Raw genomic sequence first — 12,843 nt, forward strand, 5'->3', positions numbered from 1 at the left:
TGCTGTATATTGCTTTTATTATATTTAGGTATGATCGTTGTATCCCCAGTCTCTCCAACACCTTTATCATAAATGGGTGTTGAATTTTGTCAAATGCTTTTTCAGCATCCAATGAAATGATCATATGGTTTTTTTCTTTCAGTTTATTTATATGATGGATTACATTGATAGATTTGCGTATGTTGAACCAGCCCTGCATCTCTGGGATGAAGCCTACTTGATCATAATGGATAATTTTTCTAATGTGTTCCTGTATTCAGTTTGCCAGGATTTTATTGAGAATTTTCGCGTCGATGTTCATGAGTGAGATTGGCCTGCAATTCTCTTTCTTGGTTGTGTCTTTGTGTGGTTTTGGTATTAGGGTAACTGTAGCTTCATAAAAGGAGTTTGGCAATGACTCTTCCGTTTCTATATTGTGGAATACATTAAGGAGTATAGGTATTAGCTCTTCCTGGAAGTTCTGGTAGAATTCTGCATTGAAACCATCTGGTCCTGGGCTTTTTTTGGTAGGGAGATTTCTGATAACAGCTTCTAATTCTTCACGACTAACAGGTCTATTTAGATTGTTCACCTGTTCTTGATTCTACTTTGGTATATGGTACTTATCTAAAAAAATGTCCATTTCTTTTACATTTTCCAACTTTGTGGCATATAAACTTTCGTAGTAAGATCTAATGATTCTCTGAATCTCCTCTGTGTCTGTGGTTATGTCCCCCTTTTCATTTCTGATCCCATTAATTTGCATGTTCTCTCTCTGCCGTTTGATTAATTTGGATAGGGGTTTGTCAATCTTGTTGATTTTCTCCAAGAACCAGCTTTTTGATTCATTGATTCTTTGGATAGTTTTCTGTGTTTCTATTTTGTTGATTTCAGCCCTCAGTTTGATTATTTCCAGTCTTCTACTCCTCCTGGGTGAATCAGCTTCTTTTTTTTCTAGAGCTTTCAAGTGTGCTGTTAAGTCTCCCATGTGTGCTTTCTCCGTTTTCTTTATTTGGGCACCTATTGCTATGAACTTTCCTCCTAGCACTGCTTTCGTAGTGTCCCATAGGTTTGAGTATGTTGTGTCTTTGTTTTCATTAAATTCAAGGAAGACTTTTATTTCTTTCTTAATTTCTTCTTTGACCCAGGGGTGATTTAGTAGTTGACTGTTCAACTTCCATGAGTTTGTTGACTTCCTGGGGGTAGCGTTGTTGTTGAATTCTAATTTTAATCCATGGTGATCTGACAAGACACAGGTGGTAACTAATATTTTTTTGTATCTGTGGAAGTTTGCTTTGTTACCGAGTATGTGGTCAATCTTCGAGAAGGTTCCATGAACTGCAGAGAAGAAGGTATATTCTTTCCTATTTGGGTGGAGTGTTCTATAGATGTCTGTTAAGTCCATTTGATTCAATACCTCCAATAAATCTCTTAATTCTCTGTTTGGTTTCTGTCTGATTGACCTGTCCGTTGGTGCGAGAGGAGTGTTGAAGTCTCCTACTGTTAGCGTGTGTGGTTTGATGACTGCCTTGAGTTCTAGAAGAGTTTCTTTTACATATGTGGGTGCCTTTATATTAGGGGCATAGATATTCAGGATTGAGACTTCTTCCTGATGAGTTGTTCCTGTTATGAGTATGAAATGTCCATCTCCATCTCTTCTGATTGATTTTAGTTTGAAGTCGATTTTGTTAGATATTAGAATGGCCACACCCGCTTGTTTCTTAGGTCCATTTGCTTGGAAAACCTTTTCCCAACCCTTTACTCTGAGTAGGTGTCTGTCTTTGTGGTTGAGGTGTGTTTCTTGTAAACAGCAGAATGTTGGATCCTGTTTTCATATCCAATCTCTAAGTCTGTGCCTCTTTATAGGTGAATTGAGTCCATTGATATTAAGAGATATTAATGACCACTGGTTGTTGACTCCGGTCATTTTTTTTTTTTTTTGGGTAGTAGAGTGTATGCGTTTTCCTTCTTTGGGTTGTGCTAGTGAAGGGTCGCTAGATGTCTGAGTTATTGTAGGCAGTGTTGGGAATGTCGGATTTCTTAGGTTGTGATTTTCCTTCTAATATTCTCTGTAAGGCTGGATTAGTAGTTACGTATTGTTTAAATTTGTTTTTATCCTGGAATATTTTGTTTTCTCCGTTGATAGTGAATGAAAGCTTGGCTGGGTATAGTAGTCTGGGCTTGCATCCATGGTCCCTTAGTTTCTGCAGTACCTCTATCCAGGACCTTCTTGCTTTCATGGTTTCCATAGAGAAGTCCTGTGTAAGTCTGATAGGTTTACCTTTATAGGTTACTTGACCTTTTTCCTTTGCAGCTCTTAATATCCTTTCTTTAATCTGAATGCTTTGTGTTTTGATTATTATATGGCGAGGGGATGTTTTTTTTTCTGATCCAGTCTATTCGGTGTCCTGTATGCTTCTTGCACCTTCATAGGAATATCACTCTTTAGGATGGGAAAGTTTTCTTCTATAATTTTGTTGAATATATTTTCTGGACCTATGATCTACAATTCTTCTCCTTCTTCTACTCCTATTATTCTTAGATTTGGTTTTTTGATATGTCCCATATTTCCTGTATGTTTTGTGATGAGAATTTGTTGGATTTGCTGTTTTCTTTGGTCAGAGCGTTTATTTTCTCTATGGTGTCTTCATAATCTGAGATTCGTTCTTCTATCTCTTGTATTCTATTGGTTATGCTTGTTCCTGAAGTCTCTGTTTGTTTACCTAGCTTTTCCATATCCAGCCAGCCCTCGGTTTGTGTTTTCTTCACTGCCTCCATTTCAGTTTTCAATTCTTGAACTGATTCCATTACCTGTTTGATTGTTTTTTCTTGGTTTCCCAGGGTATCAATTACGAATTTACTCATTTCTTCAAACTTTTTGTTATATTTGTTTTCCATTTCTTTACTCATTTCTTCCATCTTTTTGTTATATTTGTCTTCTATTTCTTTAAGTGAGTTATTCATACCCTGTTTAAGAGACTCTATTGCTTTCATAATGACACTGTTTTCCACTTCTTCCGTAATAGGGTGCTCAAGTCCTTCTGTCCTAAGATCGCTAGGATCTGGTGTTTTCATGTTGTTTTTCAGGTTTTTGGAGGAATTCTTGCCTTGGCGCCTGCCCATCTCTTCCTTCAGATGCTCTCCAATGGCTCTTCCCTCTGCTGGGTCTTCTTCTACTGGATTAGTGCCCCTTGCTATCCAGGAATCACTTTGCCTGCAGCCTTAGCTTGCTGCAGGCAGGCTATTAGAACAAAGGGACTCCGTCCCTTTGCACTCACCGCCTGTCCCGGCCCGCGGTGCCCACCCTGGCTGAGATGGAGGAATTTAAGCCCCAAAAAAGGGAGAGGGGAAGGGTAGAGGTTCCAGGCAGAAAGCTGGGATGGCGTAGCAGGGGAGAGGGTTTAGCTTGGGGAAGCTGTCCTTTTGGAGTAGCCAGGGAGATAAGGATGGCGGGAATATTGTGTGTTCCCTAACCGGACTTGTGTGGCAGTCAGGAACACTTACCCCTCCATTGTATCTTCTGGTACAGGATCAGAGCCCCTAGCTGGTCAGAAGTCTCCCTGCCTGCAGTCTTAGGTTGCTGCAGGCCAGCTATTAGAACAAAGGGACTCCCGTCCCTTTGCACTCACCGCCTGTCCTGGCCCTCGGCGCCCACCCTGGCTGAGATGGAGAAATTTAAGCCCCGAAAAAGGGAGAGGGGAAGGGTAGAGGTTCCAGGCAGAAAGCTGGGATGGCGTAGCCATCTATTTCTTTTTTCTTATTTTTGTACCTGAGATTATCTCTTTCATTTCTTGTACTCTGTTGGGGATTCCTGGACCTCTATTTTCGATCTGTTTACACAGATTTCCCATTTTCAGAATTACCTCAGTTAGTGTTTTCTTTTTTGCTTATATTCCAATTTTCATGTCTTAAATAGTTTCCTTCTCCTGTTTGATTTTTTTTCTTAAATTTCTTGACATTCTTGAAGGGATTTGCTGGTAATCTCCAAATATGTGGTTGTGTTTTCTTGATTTATTTAAGGCTGCCTTTCCTCTCTGTTTAAGGGCCTTTATCCTCATCACAAAGTTGGTTTTAAGATTATTTTCTTGAGGTCAATGGACACCGGGAGTGGAGAGCGGGCCCCTGGGAGCCCTGAGAGCACCACCGGGGCTGCTGACCTAGTCACCAGTACACCACGGGAGGAGACACAGCAGTCCTTGCTGACCGGAGTCACCACTACAGCAGCCATGAACAGTGAGGCCAAGACCCAGCAGCCAGTTCCTGCCCTTGGCGCCATCCTCAGGGATGCAGACACCAAGCCTGGCTCTATGACCATCACTTCGGGCAGAGACATCCCAGGCTATCTCACATCAGCGGTGCCGGCTGGCAGGGACGAGAAGTTCATCTCAGGAAGGTTTTGGAGACAGTAAAATGGTTCAACATAAAGAAGGGTTACAGTTTCTTCAACAGAAATGACACCAAAGAAGACATATTCATATACCAGATTGCCCTAAAGAAAAATAACCCCAAGAAGTGCCTTCGCAGTGTAGGAGACGGAGAGTCTGTGGAATTCGATAATGTTGAAGGAGAAAGGGGTGCAGAGCAGCAAATGTTGCCGGCCCTGGTGGAGTTCCAGTTCAAGGCAGTAATTATGCATCAGAGCATAACCAGTAGAGATGCTATCCAGGTCGTAGGGGTCCTCCACGGAATTCCCAGCAAAATTATGGGAATAGCGAGAGTGGGGGAAAGAAGGAGCAATCAGAATTGCTCATGGAGGCCAAGCTCAACAAGACCAGCAAAGACAAGTGATGGACGGTGCTGGCCACCAGGGTACAAACAAGAGACATGTATCAGTGAGACTGGATATGTATTGCAAATACAGACCACAGTTCCTCAGGGGTCCTCCTCACCAAAGACAGCCCAGAGAGCAGAGTAATGAACAGTATGAGAAAAATCAAGAAGAGAAGACTCAAGTGATCCTCTCCATTCAATGTGTATCTTCATAAAAGTTTCTGTGGTCTTGGTGTCTCTTCAGAGCAATAGAAACCTGAAGACACTGAGGTTCAGGATTCTGGTCTGATTTCTGGGTATCAGAATTCTGGCCTGGCGTCTGATGGAGAAGAAGGCTTGCTACAGAGGTGCAGAGATAGAAATATTGATAAGGAGAGAGGGACAATAAGTGCTAGGAGGGGCCTGAGTGGACAATGTCAGGAGCAGTGTTATTGAGGATGCTGCCTGGGCTCTGGTGAAAGAGGGGCTTTCAGGGGAGGTGTGGGCCGGGATGTGTTCACTAGGTGAGGGGGAACAGGTATATTGGGCACTCATCAGTAGGGAAATTGGGGTAGATTACCTGGTTTCCAAGATGCTGGCCTGGTCTTTGATGGGATGGAATCCTTCCACCAGAGGAGTAGGCCTGGGTATGGTCAGTAGAAGAGGAACGGCAATTGGAATAAGGTTCTCAAGAATGGGCATTGTGAGGCAGTCTTATCTTGGATTCAGGATGCTAGCCTGGCCTCTGGTGGAATAGGAAGTTTCTTCCAGAGTTCTGGGCCAGGATATGGCAGCAAGAAAGAGATGGGCAGTTGGGGTTAAGTTTGGGAGACACCAGCTGAGTTGGGAAGATCTTACATGGTGTTCAGGGTGCAGGCCTGGATTATGTAGAATGGGAATTTTCCACCAGAGATGCTGGCCTGGTTTTCAGGGAACTGCCCTGACCTCTAATGGGGTGGAAGGCTTCTGCCAGAGGTACAGGCCACAATATGGTCTCCTCATTCCTTCTTAGTAAGAAAAGACTTCTTGGTTTGTGCTGCTTTCAGTTCCCTCCCATTTACCAACTTGCCATCTTCTGTTAAACTATGAATAATTCCCAGAGAGGAACTCATTTGCCCCACTCTTTCCTTAGACGGGGTCTTCTGAGCAGCTTTTATCTGGAATGAGAAAATTCATTGGGAATGACGGTCTCAGCTTTCCCTGGGGGAGCTTCATCAATGCTTGCTATTAAGGTCATGCTAAAACTGTCACAGACATTTCCTCACTGAGTCTGGTTAGAAGAATTGTGTCCCGGCCTTTCACATCTGTGATCAATTTCACCTATGTTCATGTCTACAGAATGCATTTTAATTTCTTTATCAGAATGGTGCATGAGAAATTATCAAACTAGGTTTTCTTTCATGAGTCTTGGGGTTGGGAGCACAACTCGTTAATTACGGCATCTCTACTTCTGTACCCACCTTCTAGGCAGTTGACTGTTGTCTTTGAAAACAGCGTCACCCTTCCCAGAACTGCAAACAGTGGTCAGGCATTATCATTTGGTCTTGAAAGACATTTGGTCATTTCCGTTCCCTGTTCTCTGACAGGTGAGGTGTCTGCTATTGGTCAAATCAGAAAGCAGGGCCTGAGGCAAGAGGTTTGGCAAGCCAGACAGTCACCTTTGTCAGTAGAAAAACTTTTGCCCTGCAGCTGCCTAGATTGCACCTGGAGCTACTGGTGTTTCAACCATCTGTCACAGGCCTGCAGGCACAAGGTCTTCCTGTCTAAATGTGGCGACTTCAGTGAACATCTTTCCCCATCTTCTCCAAATTCTCCAGAGATCAGGGTGAGAAATTTCCTTCTCACTTCCACCTCTCAACTCAGATTATTGTGTCTTGTTCTGAATTGGACGTGGCAAAAGCAAAAGTCCTTATCCAAGGTTAACAAGAGAGGTGCCTGAGTGAAGAAGACATGTTTGGGAAGGAGAGAAGCTGTCAACTGAATCTGTGAGAGCTTTAGTAACAGGAAATCTGACCAGTTAGTTCCTTTGAGTATGGTTTCATCCAGGATTATTTGTATTATCTGCTCATGACTCAGTCACTGTCCCAGGGTCAGGGCTACTCCAGAGTTTGCAGTCAAGATCAAAGATGGATGCACTTGCAGTTCATAGCTGAGGGAAGCTACTCCTAATCCTCAAAGTGGAAAGCAGGGCCATAAGTCTGAGCTGTTCACTGCTAACAGTGAAGATAAAACATATTCATAGAAAGTGAACATATGAGGGAAATATGACTCAGAATGTAGAAAATATACATTACAATAGACAGATACATACAACTGAAGCCATCAGGATTCTGATGTTTAATTCATTTTTTAAGGAAAGTTCAATCACAACAAGAAGAAAAGAGGTTACTTTCTAACTCTACCACAGAGGCTGGTGGAGAAGCCACTCCATGTTGAAGCACAACTCTCACCTTCCAGGTGACAGGATCGAGTTTATTCTACACCCACATATGAGTAATTGTAGCCTTTGATATCAAATTCGGGTTTTCGTGACTTCCAAGTTACAAAGTGGTCACTAGCTCATCATGTTTTTATAGTGCCAGAACAAAGGATAGTCAAGAGCCAAGCCATTTTAAAATACCTTGGAAGAAATTAGACCACATTTGCAACAAAGTGGGGAATTCTGTGCTATGGGCCTGAGATGCCATCTAGTAACACTGGTAGAATCTAAATTTTTGTCATCCATTAGTTAGTTAATACCTTTCCAAGTCATCGGCCAGTCACAGGATGTGAGGTCAGGCACAGGGCTGGTCTGTGAAAGTCTACCATGGGGGACTAAGTATCCCAAGATGAAGTGTAGTTGAGCTCTGAGCTGCAGTGTCCCAAGCTCTCCACTATTACAGAAATTCTAATCAGTCGGTAGGCTTGCAGAAGGTTCAGAGTAAGCTGTTATTCGTCCAGGTAATTTTGTTGTCAGTAGGGAACTGATCCTGAGAAACTCGACACACCACTCTTGTTGCTGGGAGACCATAATATTCATATTTTTTTTTGCTTTTTTGAGATAGGGTTTTTCTGTGTACCTTTTGTGTCTATCTGAAACTCACTCTGTAGATCAGAATAGCCTCATACTCACAGAGATCCATCTGCCTCTGCCACCCAAGTGCTGGGGTTAAGTGTCTGGTCCACTGCTGATGGGCTATATTCAGAACTATTAATTCTCAAGGTTGCAAACAGGCCCCCATCCAGTGCCTATGTGAATGGCTGACCTGAGAGCAACGTGGATTGACTGGTGATGACAAGGATGAAGTGTACTTAGGCAAATACTGAGGGATGCTGTAAAAAGAAGCTTTGGGTCTCCAAGATGACACACAAGTGAAGCTGTTGGTCACAAAGCATTTTGTCTCCAATAACAACCTCGGCTTGATGGTAGGGACCCACATGGTGTTAAGAAGGTAAACATCTGCCAAGTGTTTTACTCTGATTTGTACATGTGCACCATGAGAAACCCACAGGCATGAATAAAGGCATACACACAGACACACATGTTGACAGATATTTAAATAGATAAGTAAATGTAGCATGTTTGGGGGGTCTAGCAGACACTTTATTTCACTTTGCGGTATCTGACAAAGTTGGGAAATTGAATAAAAAGAGTTTAGGTGATTAAACAGCATGAAAACATACAGGTATATTGTGTTAGTCCCACTGGAAACGCATCTGTCTTCCCACAGAGATGGCTATATAATCGTCTCTGTTCTGATGGATGAGCTCATTTCCAGGAGTATTGTAGTTATGAAATGGGTTTGTTACAGAAGTCGAGGTCCAATATCGTATTAAGTTCCCAACCTACCATTTTTAATTTTACCTTGTAAGTTTTGTTTCTGGGATCCCAATCCCACCCATAACCCTGTCCCTTCCAATTTCCCTGCTACACTTACTAACTCCACCAACCAGGATAAAAGAAAACAAAATTTACATGAAAAGAATTGAGAAAGAAAGGAAAGGAAAATCTCATCGCGAAAGTTGTAGTGATTCAGTGAGTCACACAGCCAACCCTTTAGTCCTCATGCACTCGCGAGTGTGAAAGGCAATGAGTCATTGGTCTGGTCCCAGGGCTCTGGTTTTGCTACACCATAGACAGCAGCTCTCCCTAGGGCTCCTCTTGAATATTCTGCTGTTGTCCTTGTCGTGAAGGTCCTGTTACTTTGCGTCTGCAGGGCTGGCTCTTTCACCTGCTCCAGCACATCACAGAAGGTGTGGATGATGGGATGAGCCAATACATAGCCATGTTTTGGGGTCTGGGTGGTTGCTGGGTTGGTCAGACTACTAGATCTCCCTCATCCTCAAAACAAGGGAGAGCTTTCCAGCAACACCCCGGCTAGCTCACCTTATGCAGTGAGCAGCAAGGTTTGAGGTTGTTTCTCCTCTTCTTCTGTGCTCCTGCCCAGCTCACCCAAACCTATACCACCAGGACCAGCACGCTCAAACCAATTCCACCAGGTCCGGATCTACTGTGTTGCTCAGGCGATGTGTAATGTCCTCTCTGCAGGCTGCTGCAGCTGGTGAGAAGCAGGGTTAACTCCAGCCCTTTGGGTCTTCTGACCACATGGACAGCTCCACCACTTTTCAAATACCTCAAGGTGTGCTGAGGGGGCTTCTGTCCCTTGCCCATGACACTGTATTTTAGATGAAGGGCCAGGTCGGATCACTCACCATTACATTCTCAGAGGTTGCTCAACTGTCCCCCCCAGCAACACTGTCAGCTCTACTGTTTTCCCAGTAGGGAGTCAGGGTCCACTCTCCCTAATGCTGCATCTCTTGAGGGGCCAGGTCAACTATTGTTTCCTGCAGTTGGAATGTTTGAGGGGTCATTTTGATGAAGTCTTGTTTGTGCTCTAGCAGATAAAACATGCTTGAAGATCAGAGGGCGGCATTAACAACTGGTTAGCCATAGAGGCCAGACCAGTGTGGCATATGCCTTTAATCCCACCACCTTTGAATAGGAAGCAGGAAGATTTAGAATTCAACACCACCCTGGATTACATGAGGTTGTTCCATTCTAAGTAAAAGAAAAATTGAGCCAGGGTGTGGAAACTCATGCCTTTAATCCCTGCACTGTGAAGGTGGAAACAGTAATATAAGGCAGGAGGAGACAGGACTTTCAGACTGAGGAGTTGGCGAGGAAGGAGGTGGCTGTAAATTGCTCTTTGTCTCTCTGATCTGGCAACTTTACCCCAATATCTGACACCAGGGTATTATTATTAAGACCAATTAAAATTCGCACTATAAGGAATGGCATGTTTCCCTCACCCTTGCTTACCCTTGTCTGACGAGGGGGCGGGGCCAGCTCTCCCAATCCCATGTCCTCTGACAAGGCTCACCCATGTCCACACCCACTGGGTAGCACTACTCTGGTGAGATGGAGAGGTGGAGCATCTGCTCCCCTATTGCTGCAGGCAGTGTGGGTCAGGGACAGACCTTCCACTTGATGACACAGGAGTTTATACATTTTTAAAAGCAGATGAATCCTGCTAGGATAAGAATATCCAGCAGCAAAATTGAATGGAAGCACACAGTCCCTCAGAATGTTGAACACTGAAATAAGTGGGTGGAAAATGTGAATAGTCAGCACACTGAAGATGGAACCTAGCAGGGTGTGGGGTCAAGAGGGCGACCCATGCTGAGGGTAGAGACAATCCTTTTGTTTTGTAACATTTATTATGATCTTTGAGCATTGCATACATGAGTGTCTTATTTTCATGATGTCAATCCCAACCATACTTCAATGCTCATGTTGGCCTCCCTTTCACTCTCAAATGTTCTACAAGAACTGCATACATGTATGCATACATTAGATTGAACATAATGGAACCAAGTGGATATAGGCCACAGGAACAGATCAGTGACTATCAAGGAGCTGTAAAAAATGACAAAACGTTTCAACTTTGAAAGGCTAAAGATCAGGTAGGACAACCTGAGTTCCACCAGGCCATGAGAGGACTGAGGGCACTGCTGCTCAAATTAGTCCATGAAATGGAAAGGAAAGAACACTACCAACCACAGTTCTTGAAAGTAGTATCACCCTGTTACTCGAACTGCGCAAGGAATCATTAACAGCAAAAGTAAATTTGAGAGCACTTTCCCTCATGAGTATGCACAAAGTCTCTTAATGAAAATAGTGTACAAAAACTCTTATAAATAAAATTCAACAATGTATTAAATTAGATCCGACACCATGGCCAAGCAGACTCCAGCCAGGGATGTAAGGATGATCCAATGTGTATCTCAATAAATATGGAACAGTGCATATGAATTCAAGATGCCCCCCAAATTTTTGTTACAATCATTCTATCTTTCATCAAGGCTTCATTTTCCTGTGTTGTTCTCAGTGACAGATGAGTCAAATCTTGGGTCAAAGTTTTTTCCATAGGTGAGTTTTTTTCCTCCTGGGGCAGGAGTCAGAAGAAGGAATCGGGCAAAACCAGACTGACACCCTTCCACCTACAGGTGTGAAACCTGGCGGTTGAAGCAATTGATAATGAAATCTGGAAAGTCCAGCCAGCTCCTCAGATCTCCCTGCTTGGAATGCTGTAGGGTGCAATTCCATAAGCAATGTTGTTTCTGTGGAGCTATATAGTAGAAAGCATACCACGTGTTTCTTTTTGTGGATCGCTTCCCTTCTTCTGCATTGTATTTTATGGGCCAGGCCCATCCTTGTAGCCTCTCGGGGCCTTATAGTGTAAATCCTCACCATCATTGACTAGCATTCAGCCATGGGCTCAGGACACGGTGACCATGTCCCAGCATTCTACAGTAAACGTACAGAGGGGGAGAGGGTCTTTCCAGTGGTTTTATTGTCATCATGAGCATTTTCGTACCTTCATCATGGAGAACACTGGCGGCTCTGTGACTGGTGCACAGCACCAGCTTTACAAACAGTGACAAACTGGGCTGTTGTCACGGGGAGGGTATGTTGTTATCAGAGACAGGATCTCAGATTGTTCCAGCCTGTTTTCTGTCTCAAGTGTCCTTTCCACTAGCAACACAGAAACCCTTTTGCATCAGGTACACCAAACATCCAAAGAATCTTCCCTTCTGAGGGTGATCAGCACTCAGGTTACTAGCAAGCTTTCACACGTTCTCAGACTTGTGGATCTTTTGGCTTTTCTCTTCTGTGCAAGGCCTGGTACAAACTGAACTCCTTTAAGCTGCATAGGTTCTGGTTCCCATTTTGTGACTGCTGCTCTAATTTAAATCGCAGTCCTGCGTGTAGACACAATATTACCTTCAGGGACTCTTTGCTTAAATTTGGACCTGCTGAGTACTGTATTGTGTCAACAGGAGAAAATCTTGTTACTAATATAGTCAGATGTAGCAAAAATGTCCTTCATGGCAAGTTCTTTTCTCTATAGATACCTGTATGAAGAAATAGTATCTGGACTAAAAGTGGGGTCCACAGAAGGAAATAGAGACCCTGAGGCAGGCAGGACAGGTGAATGATAAACACATGCAGTGTAACCGGGGATGACTCTCTGAATTCACCACTACCCCCTGCAAAAGCAGCCTTTTGGCCAGGGTTGAGAACAGCAGAAATCCGTGGGTGTGTGGAGCATTGCTGGCACAGCTCCTCTAACCTGAAAAGTGAACTTCTGAGATTCAGCTGGCTCTATCAGGTACCACTTGGTGATGTGTCAGGGAGGGGCAGGGGAGAGCCTTGGTCTCTGCAGCCCACATGGTCTGGTATGTGAAGACAGGAAGGTTGGAAATCCTTTCCTGTAGTTGTTCCCGAGGTACTCAGGGTCCCAACAGATGGCTTCTTGTCCTGAGTGTCTAGCGTGAGTGAGGAACACCATTTCCTTATTACTCCTGATCTCACACTGGAATTTCACTGGCTCTAGCAGTGGTGATTCAAGAAGTTTCAGAGATGGGCTCTGATCCTCAGCTTGATTTCCTACAAAGATTATCTCCTGTTTCTGGGAAAATAAGGGCTTCTTCTTTCGAGTCCTGACTCTCCTTATTATCTATATCTATACATAGATAGTTAATAGATAATAGATAGATAGATAGATATAGATGGATGGAAAGAAAGATAGATATAGATGGATGGATGGATAGATAGATAGATAGATAGATAGA

General features: G+C 43.5%; 1 pseudogene; it reads left to right on the top strand.

Annotated features, from left to right (window-relative positions):
* Positions 1 to 4,205: 4,205 nt before the first annotated feature.
* Positions 4,206 to 4,964, top strand: LOC125395370 (Y-box-binding protein 1 pseudogene; annotated as a pseudogene).
* Positions 4,965 to 12,843: the final 7,879 nt, after the last annotated feature.

This window comes from Myodes glareolus, chromosome X (genome assembly GCF_982192425.1).
Source record: "Myodes glareolus chromosome X, mMyoGla1.1, whole genome shotgun sequence".
NCBI lineage: Eukaryota > Metazoa > Chordata > Mammalia > Rodentia > Cricetidae > Myodes > Myodes glareolus.